This window comes from Mytilus californianus, unplaced genomic scaffold, assembly GCF_021869535.1.
Source record: "Mytilus californianus isolate M0D057914Y unplaced genomic scaffold, xbMytCali1.0.p SCAF_10, whole genome shotgun sequence".
NCBI classification, from domain to species: domain Eukaryota; kingdom Metazoa; phylum Mollusca; class Bivalvia; order Mytilida; family Mytilidae; genus Mytilus; species Mytilus californianus.
In genome coordinates, this window is record NW_026262582.1 from 6,590,871 (window position 1) to 6,599,010 (window position 8,140).

General features: G+C 33.6%; 1 long non-coding RNA gene across 1 annotated transcript; it reads left to right on the plus strand.

The window, feature by feature from the left end:
• Positions 1 to 4,138: 4,138 nt before the first annotated feature.
• LOC127717529 (uncharacterized) lies at positions 4,139 to 7,750 on the plus strand. Its single transcript, XR_007989221.1, has 3 exons — positions 4,139 to 4,277; positions 6,176 to 6,317; positions 7,305 to 7,750. It is a non-coding gene; the product is annotated as an uncharacterized LOC127717529 (long non-coding RNA).
• The last annotated feature ends 390 nt before the right edge of the window (positions 7,751 to 8,140 follow it).

Below are 8,140 nucleotides of genomic sequence, written 5' to 3' on the forward strand. Positions count from 1 at the left end.
ATGCTAATTCGGTACAGTTGTTGGTTATAACTTAATAGTTATTGGCATTTTTGTTCATCTTATATTAGGAACAGATAAGCAAATTACTTTTATCATCTGTATTTGGTACTGGCATGAAACTATGGGTATTGTGTTATTGAAATTTGCTGTTATAAAATTTTGGAAATTATTTTAGAATAAGGAATATATCTCCCTCACGCAAATCTATGATTCCTTGCCCGACTTTGGTTGTTCCTTTTGCACGTTTTATTGTTTTAGCTCTTCAACTTTTGAATACGATTTTGATTTTCAAACATTTTGGCCTCGAGCACCAATCGACACTTTTGTCGAAATGCTCATCTGGTGCAGTAAAATCGGTACCGTTTATGTTATTACTACCACTGGTTTGATACCTCTTCTGGTTGATTGTTAGTCCCCGAGAGTGTCATCAGCCCAGTAGCCAGTACGTCCGTACATGCATAAAAATACAGATATTGTGTTATCGAAATTTGCTGTTACAAATTGAAATTATTTTAAATTTTAGAATATATTTCCCTCTTCATGCGTATGCATAACTCTGATTACATTCCCGGATTTGGCTATTATTGTCCATTTTTGTTTTATCAACTCTTCAATTGTTTTAAAACATTTGAATTTCAAATATTTTGGCCTCGAGCATCAATCGACATTTTTATCGAAATGCTCATCTGGTGCAGTAAAATCGGTACCGTTTATGTTATTACTACCACTGGGTTGATACATCTGCTGGTTGATTGTTAGTCCCCGAGAGTGTCATCAGCCTAGTAGCCAGTACGTCCGTACATGCATGAAAATACAGATATTGTGTTATAGAAATTTGCTGTTACAAATTGAAATTATTTTGAATTTAGGAATATATTTCCCTCTTCATGCGTATGCATAACTCTGATTACATTCCCGGATTTGGCTATTATTGTCCTTTTCTGTTTTATCAACTCTTCAATTGTTTTAAAACATTTGAATTTCAAATATTTTGGCCTCGAACATCCATGAAGAGACATTTATTTTCGAAATGCGCTTCTTGTGCAGTGGAGGAAAATTGATAGCGTTTATGGTAATATACGTTTCGTTTGTATGATGCGGTTTTCGGAATTTTATGAATACGTACAAACGTAGGAGGTACATGTATCTGAATAAAAGGGATCTAGAAAGAACAATCAATGAAATCGAAGGTCGATTTTGCCTGAGGGTGTTGGAACCTTAATTTTTAATAGTTCATTAACTTATCAACTGGGATTTTAAAAATAGTTATAGATCATATCATTGCGTAGGGTACCGAGCTGATGATACATTTAGGGAATTAAAGTCCACCAGTAAAGGTATCGACACAGTGCTAGTTAGCCAAAATAATATTCTAAAAAAATATGTTTGTATATTTCCCGCAAAAATATTTTAGCAATGTCAATTTTTTTAACAACTGATAATACGATCAAATATATAGTGACCACATATATTTTGGCATGAAATTAATTTCCGATTAAAATTTGATACCGTTCGTTGTTGTGTATGTGAGTCTTGAAAACATGGAGATACCCAAGGCAGGGGAGAAATCATATGGCAAGGAATATGGAGATACCTCAGGCAGGGGAGAAATCATATGGCAAGGAACATGGAGATACCCAAAGCAGGGGAGAAATCATATGACAAGGAATATGGAGATACCTCAGGCAGGGGAGAAATCATATGGCAAGGAACATGGAGATACCCAAGGCAGGGGAGAAATTATATGGCAAGGAACATGGAGATACCCAAGGCAGGGGAGAAATCATATGGCAAGGAACATGGAGATACCCAAGGCAGGGGAGAAATCATATGGCCAGGAACATGGAGATACCCGAGGCAGGGGAGAAATCATATGGCAAGGAACATGGAGATACCCAAGGCAGGGGAGAAATCATATGGCAAGGAACATGGAGATACCCAAGGCAGGGGAGAAATCATATGGCCAGGAACATGGAGATACCCAAGGCAGGGGAGAAATCATATGGCCAGGAACATGGAGATACCCAAGGCAGGGGAGAAATCATATGGCCAGGAACATGGAGATACCCAAAGCAGGGGAGAAATCATATGGAAAGGAAGGACAATCAACACTATGGCTACAAGAAACTGATGAAAAGAATTAAGAAAAAATTACAAATAACTATACAGGGAACTAAAGTTTGAAAAATACAATTCCTACATAGAGTTGCATGATTTGTAAAGAGAAAATTACTTTACATGCATGCAAAACATTCTGGATACGTACGATTTAAGCAACTATTTTAAGATATGTTACGAAAAAACTTCAATGTGCTCATATCCCACGCAATAGAACTAAGATTAGAGCACCAATGGAATCATTATATTATTTAGGAAGCAAATTGACTCAGTATTTTCTTAAAACACAAACAACTTGTGTCCTAAAAAAGCTTATAATTTTGTTCTCCGGATGCATGATCTGTGTTACAAAAAGTTATATTTTCGTGTTTATGTCCAGATTGTACATGCATATTGTCTCATTGGCACTCATATCACATCTTCTTATATCTATATATGAAATACAAGAGAGGAGCAAAAGATACCAAAGGGACATTCAATCTCCTAAGTCGAAAATAAACTAAAGACTGAGCAACACGAACCCAATCAAAAACAGGGGGTGATATCATGTGCTCTGAAAGAATAGGCAGATCATGCACCACATGTGGCGGATATTAACCTATTTATTATGCATTTGTTTGACATAATTTGCAATTAAAAGATTGTGGCATAACTTCTGAATAAGTTAATTAACTGTAATCGTATACTATATCCGTGGACGGGTTGCGCCTCTAATCATGTTATTAATGGATAAAACATACAAATGTTTAATAGATAGCTGTCCGATGAAGAGGTTAAAAATTCAAAAGCTGATGTTGACGATTGTCTATTGTAATAGAAATTGCAGACATGAACCTTATGTAAGCAATAACTTCAAATGCTTTCTTCTGTTTCTCTGAGAAGCAATTGAATGAACCTGATAACAGATTGTTTCTTTTACGACTTTTTATGCATTTTGTTGTTTCGGAAAACAGTTTTTCCATGTAATTTGTGAACTTTGCAGTTTTACTTTCATTTATATATGCTTGTACAACACCAATTGTTAAAGGCGCGGTTTCTTACATTGTTCACTACAGTAATTGTGAGTGTTTAAATAAATATGTAAGTGCAGGTAATGTAATCTTTCTACTGCTATGTAAACAAATGGTGTTAGCAAATTTGATAATATGGTTTCTGGATATTTTTCTGATATGTTTACAGAAATGGTGGTTAATATTTATAATATAGAAATCGTCATTCATAATACAAATTTAATTATCCGAATTATTATATTTGTTTCTATGATGAAGGTAACAAACGTAATCTGAAAGAAATGCAAGAACTCCTAAACAAATTATTATTACATTATTACAATTTAACGTCAACGTCCAGAACCACATTATAATGTTAAAATTAAAAACAAAAAAGATAACCACTAGTCTATTGTAATGAAGTTTCACTCGTACCCAAACACGTTGAGCTGCTTTTTTTCTGTAAATGACCGAATTTAAATTTTGAAGAAATAACATTGCGTTTGAAATAAATGATTACAGTGTTTAAGCTTTCATATGAAAACATATAATGACGAAAATATATCAATATTCTACATATAAAATTGTATCTTTGCCACCATAACATTTTTGCAATTGCTATTGCGGGACAATTTATGATACAAAAAGAAATATGGTGACCAAATATATCGTAAGTATAAAAAAATTCAGGTTTATATTTGATACCGTTTGTGTATAATGTGTGTCTTTGAAGTGGATTTGTGTTTGTGTGTGTGGTGTGCGTGTGTGTGTTTGTGTGTGGTGTGCATGTGTGTGAGTGTCATGGCATAATAAGATACCAAGGGGACCAAAAAGCACAAGGGACAGAAAAACAGAAACCGATATGGCCAAAAGATAAACAAAGATGAAAAGAATAACAAAAGTCCACACACAATATGATATACATTCTAACATGATTACATGGTTTTAACTACTATTTTTAGATATTTTATAAAACCAATGCTCATATCCTAAGCAATTGACTTAACAATAGTTCATCGATTCAATAATCATGATAATATCAAGGACGCAAACTTATGTTGTCAAGGATTTTGTAGTTTCACTTTCATTTTTATATTATCCATTATTATCTGTACAAAGTAACTTTTGTGAGGCGCGTTGACTTCCTTCACATTCTTTATTACAGTAAATGTAAGTATTTTAATAGCTTAATAGACATGATAATTGAAGGCAATTTTATCGTTTACTATTATTCTTAATATAGAATTAGTGTGAAGAAATTTTGATGAAAGAATTCCTCAATATTCGTTTTATATGTTTGCAGAAATTGTACTATATTATCATAACGTAAAAATCTTCATTTCATTTTGCGAATTAATTATTTGTATCATTTGATTAGTTATCTTTTAGATTTTTTTCAAGAGGGTTAGCTTTCTTCATAACGAAGTACCCTACTACTCAAAGTCTATAACTTTTATTTCAAGGTATTGACTGCATTTAACTATAAAATTGAAACTAATACTCAAACATAAAGTGATACATATGTTAAATGAAATTGATTTTTTTTTCGTCGTCGTTATCATATGTCAATCAGCATAGACATTTGCTGATCATTCAGTTTAAGGGTAACATAAGCTTTGACGATATTTTGTAACATACAAGCATGGAAATAAGTTTCGCAACTTATGGTTAATACTATCACGTATTCCAACTACATTGATTTGCGCTAATCAATCGTTATAATACCGAAAATATGTCGACTTCATGATCAATTAAATAAATATAATAAAGATGCAAATCTGTACTTAATTTAATTGTATAACAGCGAATCGCACTACTACAATGTACTTGTTTAATATTGTTAAACGTATTGAATTATTATTGACATAATGATTGCATTTTACACAAACCTTGAATTGTTTAAGTTATATTGGTTATACATTTCAATGTTATCCAACTCATTTCAAAGTGAATAACATGATAAAAGCAACATTCCTGTACATTATATCATTTCTTTTAAACTCTCTCCCCCCCCCCCCCCCCCCCCCACGTAGCACGTGAATTTATTTTAATCATTATTTCAAGGAAGCTATTTACCTATTATTTTCTGAAAATGCAACCCTGAATCGTTATTTGTAAGTTCTGGAAATACAAATTTTCTTTATTTTTTATTAACACATTTTTAACGATATTCAGAAGTTTTACGAAAACATATATCTATTTAATCTAACGCTAACTTTCAGTACCATCATATATATATACATATATATAATGTACAAATCAAAAACAAGATTTCCAAACATGTGTAGTATAGTATCTTCACAAAATACAACATTAAAAACTAAGGCAAAACCTAGAATCTATTACAAAGGGGATACATTCAATTTTCCAATTGTCAACCTCCAATTTCTCAGCAGTAACATGAAATGCTCCGTCGTATACCGTTTATAAAACTCAATTAATACGTTACACTCGTGCAATTTCTCACCAAATGGACTTCGTTTAAAGGGCAGTACTGCTCTTTACACAATCACTGCTCATAAACAGAGTTATGATTTAAGAACGACTGAAATCGGAACTACATACTAGCGACAAGTTTTCGTGGTTTGAGATCTTAAGATACAAGTATAGTCGTCTGATCTGTAATTGTACCGATTGTTTCCAATTCCCGAGTGTGACTGAGTGTGGATTCGCATGGAACGTAATGCATGCATAGCAAAAGACGTTTACAATGTCGTCGCTACTTTAGAGTTCATGCACCTTCTCAAGTTTTCGTGTTTCCGCCTTGATTTGTCTCTTCTTAATTGATTTACAAGAATTGAACATCGGGTAAGTACTGTTGCTCTAAAAGAAAAACTAAAATGAAAACTTACACAGCCGATAATGCGCATTTGGTGATGTCATATACGATGAAAAAAAACGGGTGCTTGGGGTTACGCCGAATGGAACGAATCCGTTTCTGCTGATGATGTGTTTATTTGTCTTTTCAATCAAATTGCAATAGCAATAACACAAAAATTTTGTAAAAGGAATCAAGTTATATGAGCGAGTCATGAGTTAATGTCAAGCAAGAGCTAATTTTATTTCAGCTAAATTACAATGGGCTTGAGGATATACATATGGGCAGAGGGAGGAGGAAATGTAGGTCATGGATCGATGACCCTAGGCAATGGAACCCATATCAGCTGGTGGCCCAAGGAAGACAAAGCGAAATCTGCCAACCAAAGATGGGTGAGTTTAATTTCAGATTAACAAACTTTCTATTCAAAGCAGTGTCCTGATTTGATTTATCAGCTTTTATAAGTCTGTATTAGGTTTTGGATTTTCAAATATTTTGTCTTCGAGAATCACTGAGGAGACAATGATTGGCGAGATGTGCATCTGATGCAGTAAATTTGGTATAGTTTATGTTATTACTACTACATCATGTACATGGTTGATATTTCTGCTGGTAGACTGTGAGTACCCAGGGTATCAACAGCTCCGTAGCCAGTACTTTTGTACTGGGATGAAAACATGGATATCGTGTTATTGAAGTCGAAGAACAATTTACTACACCATTACCAAATGAAAAAAAGACAAACAGTCAAACAATATACCAGAAACTAAAATATGCGCAACACTTATATTACGGACCCCATCAGCAACCAGAAACTGGCGGTGGTTTCTTGTGCGCTGGTCAGTTAAGCAGAAAAAGATTATAACAATAAAACGTCTGCTGTTGTATGTATGTTTAAAATGCGTGATAATGAATCATTTAGTGGATCTAAGTCGCTATTTTCTTGTGTAGCTTTCCTTAGAGAACTGTTAACGTTTTTGATTGGAGCTTCACTGATGAGTCCTTTGTAGACGAAACGTGGGTTTGGCGTACAAAATTTTAATCCTGATATATATGATGAGTTTATTAAGTATTCGCTGTTGAACATTCACTTTGCTCATCAAAAATAGTATTTATTTGGTATCTGATCATACAAGAAAATACAGTCTAAGAAGGAAAGATATCACCTGCTACCACCAAAAGGATAATGACAAACAACGGCCCACAAAACAAAACACATCAATAGTACGAATCTCCGTGAAATTTAGTCATTAATCCAAACAAAAAACAAAAACTTTCCAGACAAAGATCAAAACTGCAATTCATTCCAGTATAAACCAACATGAATTTATAATTCTCCATTTTATGATAAAGTAGATCTCTGTACATTGATTTTATAGAAATCAGTGGAAGCAGAACCAGCAACTTCGTATGAACAAGATGTTGAATGGGAAGGAAAACCAGCTGATTTTATATACGAAATTCCTTCCGGAAAACTTGACGAGGCAGCTATTAAAACATGGTGGAATGAGTTCAAAACAACCAACAAGTATCACATCGTTTTTAAGAATTGCTGCAGTGCCGTCTACAACGCTTTGAAGATAGGTGGAGCTGAAAAGAAAGTGCCATTTCCAGGGTCTCTTATTTCAACACCAGCAAACTTAAAACAATATGCTGAGAAACTACAGAAAGCTACAAGATAACAAACTTTAAAATCAAAGGACAATAAGTCAGCATATGGAATTATACATAAGATTATAATAGTGTTTCTTGTTATCTACTGAATACTTACATATTATTTCTTCATATTGTAAAAAAAACATGACTGAATGGTTTGTCACCAGTTTGTTGCTTCTTTGTTAGTTGGTGTTTAACCCAAATTTAAGCACATTTGATTTTGTCGTTGTGGTCATTTGTTTTTATTGGTGGATCATCATCATTGTCGTCATCATCATTATTGTCGTTGTCGTCGTCGTCGTTGTCGTCGTCATCGTCATCATCATTGTCGTCGTACTCGGAGTTACTAAAAAATTAATCCAGTCTCAATTAGTTCAATATAGTTAAAGAACAGATTTTGATTGAAAATCATTAAGTATTTCATAGTAATTTGACAAATAGGTAGTACAGCAATGCACGTATAGTGGAAAGACTTTTTGGATGTGTTCTGATTATTATTTTTCATTTCTTTCGACATTTTGTTTTCTTACGTGGTATGTTGGTTTCGAAAGATTTCAAT